The sequence below is a fragment of the Chiloscyllium plagiosum genome, unplaced genomic scaffold (assembly GCF_037043375.1).
Source record: "Chiloscyllium plagiosum isolate Xiang-an unplaced genomic scaffold, Cpla_swu_hap1 HiC_scaffold_28, whole genome shotgun sequence".
Lineage (NCBI taxonomy): Eukaryota > Metazoa > Chordata > Chondrichthyes > Orectolobiformes > Hemiscylliidae > Chiloscyllium > Chiloscyllium plagiosum.
The window spans coordinates 42,008,992-42,025,754 of NW_028270166.1; the positions used below are offsets into that span (position 1 = coordinate 42,008,992).

The 16,763-nt window shown below is 40.3% G+C and overlaps 1 long non-coding RNA gene across 1 annotated transcript in view; it reads left to right on the top strand.

The window, feature by feature from the left end:
• Window positions 1-15,918, top strand: part of LOC122565189 (uncharacterized) — a 43,910-nt gene extending 27,992 nt beyond the window's left edge. The window contains exons 3-4 of the long non-coding RNA XR_006316105.2: window positions 8,434-8,620; window positions 15,534-15,918. This is a non-coding gene — a long non-coding RNA (uncharacterized LOC122565189). The remainder of the gene's footprint in view (window positions 1-8,433; window positions 8,621-15,533) is intronic.
• Window positions 15,919-16,763: the final 845 nt, after the last annotated feature.

Sequence of the window (16,763 nt, forward strand, 5' to 3'; positions counted from 1 at the left end):
CAACCGGAAGCAGCAGATACAAGTCATTATAAATGCCGGAGGAAACATCACAGAAGCGCTTCACAGGAGGCTCTCAAGCACTGAGGATGTCACCTAGACAGGGGACGAAAAGTCTGTAACACAAATTTCCAACTCGGCGAACAGAACCAGAACAATGAGCACCCGAGCTACAAATCTTCTCCCAAACTTTGAATGTGAAACAGTTTCAGGCATGTTATTTAGAGATTGTTGTAAATTCCTGTTGAGCTGAATACCTTCTGGTCAGGTGATTTTGTCAGGCATTTCAAAGTGTCCCCGTTCATTTTTTATCGGTTTTCTTTCAAATTGAAATGCAAGATTTTTAAGTTAGCTGATAATGATTCATAGTCCGTATTTTATATCACAGCAATGCTTCCTAAAGAACCTCTTCAAGCTTCACTTGAACTTTTCCAAATGCACTGCTATATTGTCATTAGTAATAACTTCAAACATCAGGACTATTTCTCTGGTGAGTTATTGTGTTCCTCCCTACTTTCATATCCTGATTTGCAGGCGTTTCTAGGGCATCATTTGTCTCCTCGACTGCGAAGATTGAAGTAAAGTTTTAATGCATCTGCTGACTCCTTATTTTCCAGTATTAATACCCCAGTATTAATAGGATGTGAGCATTACACACTAAGGTGGTGAGCTGCCTTCTTGAAGCGTTGTAGTCCATGTGGTATTGGTACAACAACAGTGCTCTGATAGAAATGTGTTTTCGGATTTTGACCCAGTGACTGAAGGAATACTGACAATACTTACAAGCAGGAATTGTGTGCAGCTTAGAGGGGAACCTGCAGATAGTGGTGTTCCCACTGTGATGATGCTGCACCTTTAACAAGATTATGTTGTTCTTGGAATTCTTTTCAGCGTGGTCATGAAGACACAGGTTCTGGGGTGTCCAGTTTGAAGGGTTTTATACCCAATTTGATTATATCTAACAGATACTTTCTCAGACAAAACTCTTTCAAGTTTAAAAAAATACACTTGTACAATGAAAGAGGAGTGGCCAGATCTCCCAACTCAGCGCTCCTTTGGTTTGGTTTGGTTTTAGCAAGCAGTCAGTTGTGAAGCTGCTGGACCCAAAGAAGCAGCTCCACATTGATCCTCTCTCTCTGACATCACTCTGTAAGAATCTGTGTTTGATCTTTTTCTCCTTTTTTTGCCAAGGTGTTTATGGGGATGTTTGCAAGTATTTGGAACAGCGTTATTAAGCTGGGATAATCTGTTGGGTTTTGTGATAGGGTGGTATTCTACAATCTGCTCTCTTTTGTTTGTGTTTCATTCTATAAATTTGCAAATAAATTCTGTTTTGTTTAAAATTAAGTGGTGAGATGAACTGCATCACTCCTGGAATATCCATCTATACCTGCTTAAAACAACCAGCAAAATTAGGATCCAGGCTACTTTCTTGAAATGTTTTGAAAGGGTCTGGCCTGGTCCATAACAACATGCATCTGCTGTTGTCATTCCAGGTTATAGAGGTTGTGGGGTTGAAAGCTGCTTCAAAAGAGCCTTGGTAATTTGAAGCAGTGTGTCTTATAAATGGTAAACCCTGTGTATCAATTTCGGTTTTAAAAATATCAAGGGGTCTGCTTCTACTGCGTTTGAGGGAGAGAGTTCCAAAAGCTCATGACCTTTCATAAAATTTATCTCATTTTAAATGTGTAACCCCATTTCTTTTTAAACAAAAATCCCCCTACTTTTAAACTCTTCCACAAGAGGATATTCCTGTATCGTGCATCTGCCAATTTTATCTATCTACAGCAAATGTTAATTTTCAGAGTTCAATGAATTGGTTAAACATGATTTCCCTTTCATTAAACCATATTGATTTTGCCTGCTTCACTTGAACTTTTCCAAATGCACTGCTATATTGTCATTAGTAATAACTTCTCCCCAGGACCTGATCTGGTGTATCCGAGAACTCTGTGGGAAGCTAGAGAAGTGATTTCTGGGCCTCTTGCTGAGCTTTTTGTATCACGATAGTCACAGGTGAGGTGCCGGAAGACTGGAGGTTGGCAAACGTGGTGCGGTAAAGACAGGGCGGTAAAGACAAGCCAGGAAACTATAGACCGGTGAGCCTGATCTCAGTGGTGGGCACGTTGTTGGAGGGAATCCTGAGGGACAGGATGTACATGTATTTGGAAAGGCAAGGACTGATTCGGGATAGTCAACATGGCTTTGTGCGTGGGAAATCATGTCTCACAAACTTGATTGAGTTTTTTGAAGAAGTAACAAAGAAGATTGATGAGGGCAGAGCAGTAGATGTGATCTATATGGACTTCAGTAAGGTGTTAGACAAGGTTCCCCATGGGAGAATGATTAGCAAGGTTAGATCTCATGGAATACAGGAAGAACTAGCCATTTGGATACAGAACTGGCTCAAAGGTAGAAGACAGAGGGTGGTGGGGGAGGGTTGTTTTTCAGACTGGAGGCCTGTGACCAGTGGAGTGCCATAAGGATCAGTGCTGGGCCCTCTACTTTTTGTCATTTACATAAATGATTTGGATGCGAGCATAAGAGGTACAGTTAGTAAGTTTGCAGATGACACCAAAATTGGAGGTGTAGTGGACAGCGAAGAGGGTTACCTCAGATTACAACAGGATCTGGACCAGATGGGCCAATGGGCTCAGAAGTGGCAGATAGAGTTTAATTCAGATAAATGCGAGGTGCTGCATTTTGGGAAAGCAAATCTTAGCAGGACTTATATACTTAATGGTAAGGTCCTAGGGAGTGTTGCTGAACAAAGAGACCTTGGAGTGCAGGTTCATAACTCCTTGAAAGTGGAGTCGCAGGTAGATAGAGAGTGAAGAAGGTGTTTGGTATGCTTTCCTTTATTGGTCAGAGTATTGAGTACAAGAGTTGGGAGGTCATGTTGCGACTGTACAGGACATTGGTTAGCTGCTGTTGAAATATTGCGTGCAATACTGGTCTCCTTCCTATCGGAAAGATGTTGTGAAACTTGAAAGGGTTCAGAAAAGATTTACAAGGATGTTGCCAGGGTTGGAGGATCTGAGCTATAGGGAGAGGCTGAACAGGCTGGGGCTGTTTTCCCTGGAGCGCGGAGGCTGAGGGGTGACCTTATAGAGGTTTACAAAATTATGAGGGGCATGGATATGATAAATAGGCAAAGTCTTTTCCCTGGGGTTGGGGAGTCCAGAACGAGAGGGCGTAGGTTTAGGGTGAGAAGGGAAAGATATAAAAAAGAACTAAGGGGCAACTTTTTCACGCAGAGGATGGTACGTGTATGGAATTTGCTGCCAGATGATGTGGTGGAGGCTGGTACAATTGCAACATTTAAGAGGCATTTGGATGCGTATATGAATAGGAAGGGTTTAGAGGGATATGGGCCGGGCGCTGGCAGGTGGGACTAGATTGGGTTGGGATATCTGGTCAGCATGGACAGGTTGGACCGAAGGGTCTGTTTCCATGCTGTACATCTCTATGACTCTACTTGTCTGGTGAGTTATTGTGTTCCTCCCTGCTTCCATATCCTGATTTGCAGGCATTTCTAGGGCAACATTTGTCTCCTCTACTGTGAAGATTGATGCAAAATTTTAATTAATCTGCTGGTTCCTTATTTTCTAGTATTAATACCCCAGACATACACTGCATAGGACTAATGATCACGTTGTTAACTCTTTTTAATGTATCTCTAAAAACTCTTCTTTATCTATTTTTATATTTGAATCTAGCTTTCTCTTATCTAATTTTTCCCCTCGATATTTTGGTCATTTTTTGATTTTTAAAAAATATTTTCTCCAGATCAACAGCCAATCTTTGCATTCTTAAATGTTTCTCTTTAAGTTTGATATGACTTTTAGTCTTTTCAGTTAACCCCAGATAGTAGGCTGCCCTCTTATTGGAATTTATCTACCTTGTGATTTCTGAAATTCCCCAAATGTTTGACATTTTATTGCTATTATCCTATCTCTTAACCTAGTAAGCTCTACTTTCATGTCCTTATTATTGCCCTTATTTTAAACACTAGTTTTGAATTCACTCTACCTCAAACTAAATTTTTTGTTTAATCACATTGTGGATACTGCTACCTGTGGGCACCTTCACTGAGGTCATTCATTAATACTAACTCATTGTGCAAGACCAAATCTAATGTAGTCTGCTTTCCATTGGTGTTCTAAGAAATTGTCCTGAAATCATTTTATGAATTCTTCATCCAAACTTTGGTCCATCTGATTCTTTCTATGAGTAGAATAAAGTCTACCATGATTATCACCATATCATTTTGACAAGCTCCCATTCTTTCCTTTATACTTCATCTTCACATATAATTACTTCTAGGGAACCTGTACACCACTCCTACAAGTGACTTATCATTTTTCATGTCTCATCTCTGCTCAAGCCACTCTGCATCCTGGTTTCCTGTACTTGTTATTCTGCTCTATTGTGCTAATACCATCCCTAATTAGGAGCCACTCCTTCACCTTTTGCAAACTTCCCATTCTTCCTAAATGATACGTACCCTTCAATATTCAGAATCCCTTTCTTTGTCCTACCTGTATGGATCAGAAGACTGATCCTCCCACTCTCATTGAATGTTCCTCTCCATCCCTAAGCAGATGTCCTGAACTCTGGCATTACGCTTGCAACATATGCCTTCTGGAATCTTGTCCTTTGCTAAGGTGAACAGTGATAATCTTCCTCCCTGTTGTTTTTGACTATCGTTATATCACTTTTTGCTTCTTCCACTTGAATGGCTTCCTTTATCACAGAGAGAGAAAGTAAAGACTGCAGATGCTGGAGATCAGAGTCAAAACATGTGGTGCTGGAAAAAACATAGCCAGTCAGGCAGCATCAGGAAAGTTAACGGTTCAAACATAAGCTCTTCATCAGGAATCCGGTATCACAGTGTAATGGTTAATTAGTTCTTCCACTCTGCAGTCCTTGCTCTCATCCAAACAAGCTGAAAGAACCTCAAACCTCTTGGACAATAGTAATCCCAATTGAAAATGCATCTTTCTTTATTATCTTGAGATTAGCAGGCTAAAACTTGCTTTTTCTTAACCTGCAGTGCTTTAATCTGATCCAGGGTCATGTATGATCTCTTAATCCAGTCTATCACATGCTTCTTTTGTTGCCTAATACACGTAGTTCTGTGTTGTGTATTCATCACTCATTTTTTTTGGGATTTGATAGATGATGCTCCTGGCATGCTCTCCTGAACTCTTTATTAAATTAGGATTAGTCCCATGTCTTGGTGGTAAAGGAAGAATGATAAATAAGACAGGTCACAATGAATGCAAATGTTGCTGCAGCTGATGGCCCAAAACCACCTAATGTCAAGCTTTGAGATGCTATATCTGTCTGAGTCTATACTAGTTAGCATGATGATCATGTCATTCAATGTGATTTAATTTGTTCTCTGTGTGAAGATGGGTCTTTGACCTGACAAGGACTGTATAATCTTCGAGAGAAAGTGAGGGCTGCAGATGCTGGAGATCAGAGCTGAAAATGTGTTGCTGGAAAAGCGCAGTAGGTCAGGCAGCATCTAAGGAACAAGAGAATCGACGTTTCGGGCATTCCTGAAGAAGGGCTTATGCCCGAAACGTCGATTCTCCTGTTCCTTGGATGCTGCTTGACCTGCTGCGCTTTTCCAGCAACACATTTTCAGCAAGGACTGTATAATGGTAACTTTCACCAATGCTGCCATGGACTGATGCATGTGCAGATTCTTCCTGATTTACAAAGAGCAATACAGCACAGGAACAGGCCTTTCAACCCTCCAAGCCTGCACCGACACATTTTCCCCTTCATACTAAAATTATCTTCAATTACAGTTTCTTAAGTGCTGCAATTCTGTCTGTTTCCACCAATTGAAACCTTGGAAAAACTTTACATTCTATCCATACCATTCACAATCTTACAAACTTCTATCAGGTCGCCCCTCAACTTTCTGTGTTTCCAGTGAAAATAAACCTAGTCGATCCAACATTTCATCATTTCTAAAATCTCCCATACCAGGCAACATCCTGGTAAGCCCTTTCTGTACCCTCTCCAAAGCAGTGGTGACCAGAATGTACGCAATATTCCAAGTGTGACCTAACTAAAGTTCTATAAAACTGCAGCATAACTTGCCTATCCTTATATTTAATGCCCCTTCCAATGAAGGCAAGCATGCCATAGGCCTTTCTTTACTACCTTATCCACCTCCGCTGCCACCTTCAGTGATTTGGCAGACCTGCACACCCAAATCCCTTTGCATATCCAAAGGGTTCTGGCATTCACAGCATAACTTCCATCTGTACTTGACCTTGCAAATGGATCACCTCACATTTGTCTGGATTAAACTCCATCTGCTATTCTTCTGTCCATGCCTCTAATTGATCCATATCCTGCCTGTATCCTCTGATAATATTCCTCACTATCTGCAACTCCACCAATCTTTGTAGCATACACAGATTTACTAATTAGACCAGCTATGCTTTCCTCTAAGTCATTTATGTAGACCACGAACAGTAGAAGTCCAGCATTGATCCACCGGTAAACCACTAGTCACAACCCTCCATTCCAAAAAGCATCCTTCCACTGCTACCCTCTGTCTTCAATGACTGATCCAGTTCTGAATCCATCTTGCCAGCTCACCCCTGATACCATGTGACTTCAGCTTTTATACCAGTCTGCCATGAGGGACTTTGTCAAAGGCTTTACTGAAGTCCATGTTGACATCAACTGCTTTTCCCTCATCAATCATCTTTGTCACCTCTTCAAAAAACTCGATCAAGTTAGTGAGGCTTGACTTCCCCTGCACAAAGCCATATCACTAATAAGTCTATTTGCTTCCAAATGCATGTAGATCTTGTCGTTGAGAGTTTTTACAAATAGTTTTCCTATCACCAATGTGACGCTCACAGGCCTGCAATTTTTTTGATTTTCCCTGCTACACTTCTTAAACAATGGAATAACATTGGCTATTTTACAATTCTCTGGAACCACACCTGTGGCCAAAGAGGATACAAAGATATCTGTTAATGCTCCAGCAATTTGTACTCTTGCCTCCCTCAATATTCTGGGATAGATTCCATCAGAACCTGGGGATTTATCTACCTTAATACTTTTTAAGACGCACAACACCTCTTCCTTTATTGTATAAATATTTTTATTTAAAACTCTTTCAACTCTTTTATAAAAGCAACTATATATTAAAAAAAACAAAATACTAAAAGATAGAGGTAGTACAACAGTGTCATATCGCAATACTACTAATAATAAACTACTTACTATTCTACCGAAAAACGTATCTACTTAACTTAAACTAAACTACAATCAAATTAAATAAAAGTTAAATTAAGCTAAATTCAAATTAGCTTAAAATAAATTACATCACATTACTTTATTCTATTTCACCCACCACACCTCCACTGAAACTCCAATCCCTGGGAACACCAGTCATTGTACCCGTAATTTTTTTCCAGCCTCCCCCACCCCAGGGCCCCATGGGCCACCCAAACTGACTCCCACAGCTATATCACGTCTCTGATTAATATTGCCGATAAGTCTGTGTCTATATAATTTAGAAAGGGCTGCCACGTCTTTTAAAACTGCTCCGTTTTATGGTGCACTATATTTGTAAGGTAGTCTTGGGTGAGATGTTCCATCACCAGCCTGCGCCATCTAATCTTGTGAAAACTACTACAACTAAAAAACTAACCACTACATTTAACTTCAACAAACACCCAAATAAACTCCAATTCACTAGAGATCTCCCCCCTTACAGATAGGGGGCAATCCTCCCAATCCTTGCAATGTTTTTGGCTCCTTTCAGCTGAGGCCATGCCCCAGTCCCAGGTGTACACAGACAAAGGAAACATGTTATTTACATTCCTGAGAGTTAACAGTTTACACCCCCCCTCCCCCCCCTCCACACCTCTTCTCTGTACACCTTAACCACAGATATAGCCACCCCCAATCCAGACAAGGAGAGCAAAAAAAAAACTCCAGACAATAACTAACTGATCGAAATGTTAAATAAATCAGTTTTTACATCAAGGCAGTATAGAATCTATAGAACCAATAACCACAAAAAGGGAGAGAGTAAAGAAAAGGGGCAGAGAAAGTAAACAAAACTGTGCCATTGGTCTGTAACGGTGCCCCTCCACCCCACTCCACTCCCAACCCCAGTCCTTTATTTCAAAGAGTTCACAAAGTCCTTTGCCTTTTCTGCTGAATCAAAATTATATACTGTCCCTCCGTAAGTGAAACGCAACACCGCCGGGTACCTCAAGGAATATTGAATGTTTAGATCCCATAATTTTCTCTTGACTTTATCTCTTCTTAATTATGGCTCCAGAGAAGTTTTGAAAGAACATTATTCTGGAGCCTTTGTGTATTAAAGCCCGTGGATCTCTTCGTCATCTTTTTGCTGTTTCAATCACTAATTGTTTTTCTTCATAGTGCTAAAGTCACACGAGGACTGGGAGGGGGCATGGGTCTAACTCGGACCTGCACACTGTGATCCAGTGGGCCCACTCCACACTCACCAGGCCCAATTCCACCTCCAGCCCCAGGAACTTCAGAAGCCACTTCTCCAAGGAACCAGTGAGGTCCTCACCTTCCTTGCACTCCAGAAGACCCACGAGCTGTAAGTTTTTGTTTCTTCTACTTTTATTTTCTAGGTATCCCACTTGTTCCTGAAGGACCCGAATCTGGTATTCCAACATTCGGATCCGTCCTCCCCAGACCTCTGCCATGGTCTCTGATGCTGCGGTCCTCTGCTCCACTGTTTCCACTCTTCGGTCCAGTGTTTGAATCTCCTGCTCATGCTTCTTCAGCATGGCAGATGTTAGCTCCATTGTTGCTTTAATCTTTTCCCTGAGTTTGGCAAACTCTGAGAGTAAATGCTACTGCACCATTAAATCCAAAGAGGCCACCCCAGGAATTTGAGCAATGGCTGTGGGCACCCTGACACAATAGGGGAGTGTCCTGCCTGCTGTACTTTTCCTTTATTCACCTTCATCCTGATCTTGGAGCTGTCAGATCACTATTTTAGCAGCTTTAGATGTTCAACAACAATTTAAATTATCGATTTTTATCCTAGGGGTAGTTAGGGGTGGGTTAGTCCACCGTGCCCAGGGTATAGCACAGAGCCCAGCACAGCATACCTCTCAGACCACCACCATCTTGGATCTCTCGCCTCTTCCTTTTTAATAGCAACCTGGCTTAGAAATTCAACACTCCCTTCCCTAAGGTAATCCCCCTCTAATTCCTTCTCTTTGAACACCGACGCAAAATATTCATTTAGGGCAGCTCTTACCTCTTCTGGCTCTACACATAGATTCCCTCCTTTCTCCTTGATTGGGCTACTCCTTTCCCTGGTTATCCTGTTCCCTGCTTGTTGGTTCCCTCATCACATATCATGGTTCAGTCTGGTGTATATATCCTTCAGGACTCAAGTCAGTAGTGGTGCTACTAAGCCCAGATGAAGTTCCCAGCTTTCTATCCTCCATTCTTCAAACTGGTAATCAACATTGGCTGATGAATGAGTACTCTTCAATGTAGGTGGTACATTGCAGGAGGTTTCCTTGACCATGATTGATCTAATGTCAAGAAGCTTCATGGGTGTGGAGTTAATGACATGGACTCTTGGGGTCTATTCTTCCCAACTATATATCAATGTACCATATCCTTCTGGCAGGTCTTTCCTACCAATAGGTTGATGATGGCTGGGAGATAGATTCATAGAATCCCTATTGGCATTAGCTCGAGCTGATTTTGTAAGACAGTTACTATCTCAGGCTATTGCTTCATTTTATCCTTTAGTTTATTCACTTTTTAGTGAATTTTTTGATGAAGTAATAAGGAGAATTGCTGAAGGTAATGTAGTGGATGTTATCTAAACAGATTTTAGTAAGGCATTTGACATGGTTCCCAATAGCAGACTGCTCACAAAAATTACAGCCCATGGGATACAGAAGAATGTGACTGATTGGATCCGAGATTGGCTCAAAGGCAGGAAAAGAAGGATAATAGTTGACCAATGTTTTTGTGGATGGAAAGCAATTTCCATTGGTGTTTCAAAGGACTCAGTGTTGGGTTTCTTGCAGTTTTTGGTATACTGTGATGTTGTAGATTCAAATGATTGAAAAGCATGATTGGGAAATTTACAGATGACAAAAATTAGTATGTAGATGAGAGTGAAGATATTGGCTGTTGACCGCAGTATACTCTGGTTTAGTTGAATAGGTGGAAAAGAGGCAAATTGAATTCTATCTGGAGAAGAGTAAGTTTATACCTTTGGGGGTGGCATACGCAATGCACAGGAGGAAGTGAAAGACCTTTGAGTGCATTTCCTAAAGGTTAAACTGGAAGATAAGATAATAAAGAAGTCATTTGAGCTGTTTTCCTCCATTTAGTGACGTCTTCAAGATTAAGCAGGGATGTAATACTGGAACAGTGTAAGACATTGGTTTGGCCAGAGTAGGGCATTCTGCCTGCACTTATGATCACAACAGTACAGAAAGGATATAATTGTTCTAGAGAAAGTACAGAGAAGATTTTTCAGAATATTTCTAGGGCTGGAAATGTGTGAATATGAAGGAAGCTTGAATAGGCTATGATTGTTCACTTCAAAACAGAAGTGTGAGTTAGTTGAGGTGCACAAAATAATAAAGGACACTGATAAAGCTGGTATGGAAGACTGGTTTCTTCTCCTGATGGGTGATTGATCAGAAATCACAGATTTAACATGATTGGTAAGTAGATGGGACATATGAAATACTTTTTATGTTTCTGGTGGGTTTCTGGAATTCACTTCTGGTTTGGTGGTTAAAGCAAAACCCTCAACTTGTGCAGATCCAGATACCTTCTATAAAGAAATGCTATAATCTGGTGTGGTTCAGATACTGGACTGGGATTAAAATGGGCTGCTAATGGCCTTTTCTCTACCATGACTTTTCTATGGTCGCTTAAAGTAGGGATTGTAGTGTAACAATTGTTCTTGTTTTGTAAAAGTAGTGAATACTCATGTTCAGAGTGAGGATCATAAATAATCTCAGAGTATGAATTATTTTCTCAACCAATTGTTCTTAATGGGTTTTTGAAGGGAAAAACTACCTAGGCTCTTAATTCACCTTTACTGGGAGTGCAGCTGTGAGACTACCAAGTGAAATAAGGCTGTTTTTCCTTTTTCTTTCTCACTGGTCTAGGATACTGAACTTAACTGTAAACATCATCACTGCTTTAGCTGAGATCTGATATTTCAACATAGCCAAGATTTGAAATGGCACCCACAGGTCATTATACTTAAACACGTGGTGTATTTACCATCAAGACATTAGATCAGGTTTTCATCTCAAATCAATCTCCTCTTCCCTTTCATTTAAAGGGTCACTCTTTAATAAAAAAAAAGCAGTGAATGGAGGCACTTGGACAGAGCACACTAATCTCCTGTACCTTTAAACACTGGACACAGAAATGGCCCTCTGATTTCACACTTGCAGCATTCTTAACCATGCTTGAATCATTAGCAAAGTAGCAGTCTAGTGCGAATATAAGGTGATTTAAAACCTAGTGTACTAGTCTAGTACAGGTTTTGAGAGACAGACTGGAAGCCAGGCCCCCTGAATAAATTTGGCAATCCTTCACAATTTAAACCTGAATTATCATAGACATAAGTTTACTAACAAAAGAACATAAACGCTGATTAATCATACAAAACATTGTTAAATCCAAAATTCATAACAAAATTCAAAATTGGTAATAATGCTGTCCCAAAAGCAACCTCAGAAGAGTCACTCTGCTATTGCACTAATCAACATACTTTTATATCTGTCTGGACTCTATTGAGTCAATTGAACAACATTTCCATACTGAGTCTTATTCTTGGTAAAGTTCACCACAGTATTATCAGGTCTCATTTGGGAGCTCACTATCTGAGACGGCAGGTTTGTGATTTTCTATAGAATTGCATCTTTAATGGGGTCAACACAACATTAAAAAAAAATCTTCTGCCAACACAATTCCAAATATTACCATAAGACCATAGCAAGTTCCAAACTTTAACCATTGTCTGAGTAAAGATGTTTCTCCTGAATTCACAATTAGATTTATCAGTGTCTGTCTTATATTTATGGTTGTATAATTGGTTTGAGTAATTTCTGCCCAAATCAATTCAGCGCAAGAGCAATGTAAAGTGCTTTAAAATCAGGTTGACTCTGCAGTGTCACTTGACTGCCACAAAAGGGCAGTAAGAGCATAAGCTTTGAAAAGATGACAATATCAACTCACATTTGGTGTTTCAACACCAACACCCCTTCACTTGACACAAATTTGAAGAAAGATTGGTTATGAGGTATAATTGCTAACTGCAGTTATTTAAGATTCTGAGGAAAATATCTGCATTCCTCAGGATGAAGGTGGGGAAAGGATATGTTAAGATCATAAAACTTAAAGAAATAGAAACAGGAGTAGGCTGTTCGGCCCCTCAAACCTGCTCCACCATTTAATAGGATCATGGCTGATGGACATTCCTCACGTCCCCTTCACTGCCCTTTGCCCATAACCTTTATTCCTCAAAAAATCAAGAATCTCTCTCAGCTTTAAATGTACACAGGGACTCTATTCCCACAGTTCTCTGTGGCAAGGAGTTCCAAAGTCACTCAACCCTCTGAAAGAAGAAATTCCTCCTCATCTCAATCTTAAATTGGCACCCTCTATTCTGAGACTATGCCCTCTGGTTCTAGACTCTCCCATGAAGAGAAGAATCCTCTCAGCATTTACCCTGTCAGGCTCCTTAAGAATCCTGTATGTTCCATTGAGATCACCTCTCATTCTTCTGAAGTCCAGTGAGTTGAGTCCCAACCTATTTGGCCTTTGCTCATAGATGATCCTTCCATAGCAAAGATCATCCTAATGAATCTTCTGCTTTTATATAGATCAGTGTTAGGACCAAGTGTATTCAGATTAATTCTGACCCCGAGAAACCCAATTACAGAATAATACGATGATCTTCGATTTCTGCTGCCAGTGCACTTGTAGCATTTGTAAGCATTGCCCTAGATTCTACAGTTAATGACAAATAATTCTATAAGACAACATTGAACTTGGGCACCCAACCGTCATCAATCATCCCACAATTTGAAAGTGATATCTACTCAGGATTGTGAATTTCTGCCAGCTGTTTTAATGTGACTGACCAAACTGATTCTCAACCTGCAGATCTTTGGGGGCATGAACTGCACTAAGTGAGAGGAGCTCTTGGTTTTTGTGGTCCATTTAGTGAAGACTGAAATACAGGTAGTTCTTCTATAATATGATGGTTGCATTCTTGTGCAACCCTGTAGATATGGATGATTTTCCAGGTGCAGCAGGAATATGCTAGTTTGATGTTGGAGAGTTTCAATTATTTGGATTTTTACAAGATGTCTGAGAACTAAACCCAAAAAAAATGCAGAGAAAAAATCTGTCCTGAAATCTTCCAGGCTCCTTTAGATTACTTAGTGGGATACTGAGCTGTACAGACCAGTCCTAGATGTAAGCTTTATTTTAAAGCAACTTCAAGCTCTTAATCATTGATTATTTTCACTGCCTGGACTCATTCATGGACACTTAGGGATATTATCAGAACTTGTAATTGTGGAATTGTTCTCCAATGTAACTGTTTTGTTCCCTTCACAAATACTGACTGACCTGCTGAGTGCTTCCAGCATTTTCTGATTTTTATTCTGGATTACCAGCAACTGCAGTATTTTTTTCTATTTAAATGATTGCAGACATGAGTAAGAATATTTGAGTTTGTCTTTAATCATAACATTTTTCCTCTGATTCCCAAGCGTGTACCAGAAGTTTGAATACATTATCCTATCTGACAGTGAAAGGATGGAGTACGGTCAGAGATGCTAAGATATGGACCAGGTGGATGTCAAAGATCTTCTGGGGCTCTTTGAACCCTGAGGAGATTTGTTCGGTGTGCTAGAGCAGCCATTCCTTAGGTGCCCTGGCATGTTTGAAGGGGGTCATAGTCTGAAAACTGTGAGAAGGGGAGCCCCAAGGGTTTATGGGGCCATGGTAACTGAACCAATGAAATACCCAAGCCAAATCTAACTTGGAGCCTGATATCTTGAAACTTGCAGAAAAGCACCAAAGCTCAAGGATCGCATTAGGGCTGATAGATGTTTAATTTCAGACAGTCTTTTCAAAGTTCTGTCCAGTATATTGGAATGTTCACCTATTCTTGGTGTTCAATAATAAATGATTTTTTGTATCTCTGTTTGAAATGGAGTCCCTGGAATCTGAGGAAAGCTCCTGGAGGGCCGTGGCCAAAAAACAGTTGAGAATCACTGTGCTATCCACATTCGCCAAAGTAGTAAAAGTATTTTCATTTCATAGTAGTTTGTCATAAAGTGTTTTGACAAGTTTTTGAGTCACAAGATAAAGGGACATACACTTGGAAGGTTTTAAAAATGTGCACAGTTAGCTTTAATACTTTACAAAAATTGAAATTATAGGATTTGAATTGGCAGGGTCTCTCCAATGGTAGATACTCTGAGAAGCTTTGTATCAGAAGAAGGACTTTAATTCAGAGCTTCCAGTTCAGTTTTCAAATGTAAAGGATTATTAACGTTGTTTGAAAGAATTAGTGAAAAGTCGCATTGTGGACTCGATGGGCCGAGTGGGCTGCTTCCATATTGTAGGGATTCTATCATTCTTGGTGATTATTTGCAGTGTAATTTTGAATTCAACGCAAATTGTATTACAAACGCTAGAGGGCAGCAATGTATCACTTGGCAGCTTCACTGTAGCCTGTGGATTTCAAATCAGGACCAAGGACAGCAACCAATTCAATGTAAGATTTGCAATAAGGAACCATAAATGTAAGAGAGTCACTAAAATCCAAGGGAAATTAAGCAAACTGTTATTTACTCAAAAATTGATGAGAATATGAAACTGACTTTAACAAGGAAAAGTCAAGTAGCTAGCATAGATAGATCTAGGGCGAAAGTGGATCAGCACATGAACAGGAAATGAAGAGAAGTATAACCTCAAGACTTAGATGAGAAGGGCAGAGGAGGCTCATGTAGACCATAAACTTTTGTAAACTAGACAGACCAATGTCTTATTTTTGTGCTGTATGTTCAATGATTAGAATCTTGCTGACTTAGTTTGTTTCACAGGTGACAGGCTTTTTAACCTGGATCTTGCTTGGGAAGAATTCTGGTGAAATCTTACTTCAGGTAATGAATTAGGCATTTGCCTCCGAGGCCGGAGTTAGGAATGGTGAACAAGATTCAAAGTCAAGAATGTGTCAAAATGCAATCATGATGCCAATAATGGAGAATACATTTGAAATTGACAGCCTGGTCTGGTGCCATACTAACAATGAAAGAAGAGATAAGGAGTGAGGAGAGAGAGGTCAAAGCATTTCATTGTAATCATGAAAATAAATCTGAACTACCTATTTGTATTATGAAAATAAATTTCATGATCAGCGTGTCGTGGGCCTGTAACCACAGTTACCAATGTTTTTCATTAACTGAGGCCTTATCTCTCTTGCATAGAAAATATTGAAGATGTCGCAGGGACTGTGAAAAAAGGCAACCCTAATCTCTGAGGAGTAGTAGTACTGTGAAGAATCACTTGCTACATGAATCATACAAGCCCTTCACTGACACCAAATCCTTCACCATCAACACCTTTGGCTTACTCTTGACCTGAAACTTAATTAAATAAATCATGTTAATACTGTGTCTAAAGATAGGCGAGAGTTTGTAAGTTTGCTATTGAACTTTGGGAACCCATTTCTTTATTCACTAAGACCTGTGTGCCATCTAGAATACACAGGTCAAGAATGTTCCAACAACACTTGAGAACCTCAACACTATCTAGAGCAAAGCAAGCTGCTTAATTTGCACTACATCCATATTTTAAAAAGCAGTACCTCAAATGGTGAAAAACAGGTTCAATATGTGTCATCCATGAGATGCCCTAAAGCATTCTGCTCAGGATCCTTCAATAACAACTTCTGAATCTGTAGATTCTGTCACTTAAAAGATCGAGAGGAGCAGATTCATAGGGACACCATTAACTGCAAGGTCCCTCCAAGTCATGTAACATCTTGACTTTGAACCATATCATTGTTCTTTCATTGTTACTCTCCATTCCTATCAGCACTCAGTGCATCTATACTACAAGAACTGCAACATGAGGAAGGTGACTCACCACTACCATTCAAGGGCAGTTGGGAATGGACAGTAAATGATAACCTTTCCAGTGATTCTTAAGTTCCCTTGGAGTGCAGGTTCATAGTTCTTTGAAAGTAGAGTCGCAGGTACATAGGTTAGTGAATAAGGTGTTTGATCTGCTTTCCTTTATTGATCAGAGTATTTAGTATAGGAGTTGGGAGGTCATGTTGCGACTGTACAGGACATTAGTTAGGCCAGTTTTGGAAAATAGTGTGCAAGGATGTAGTGAAACTAGAAAGGGTTCAGAAAAGATTTACAAGGATGTTGCCAGGGTTGGAGGATTTGAGCTATAGGGAGAGGCTGAATAGGCTGGGGCTGTTTCCCCTGGAGCTTTGGAGGCTGAGGGGTGACCTTATAGAGGTTTCTAAAATCATGAGGGGCATGGATAGGATAAATGGAGAAGGTATTTTCCCTGGGTTGGGGGAGTCCAGAAGTCCTGGGCATAGGTTTAGGGTGAGAGGGGAAAAATATAAAAAGGACCTAAGGGGCAACCTTTTCAAGCAGAGGGTGGTGTTTGTATGGAATGAGCTGCTGGAGGAAGTGGTG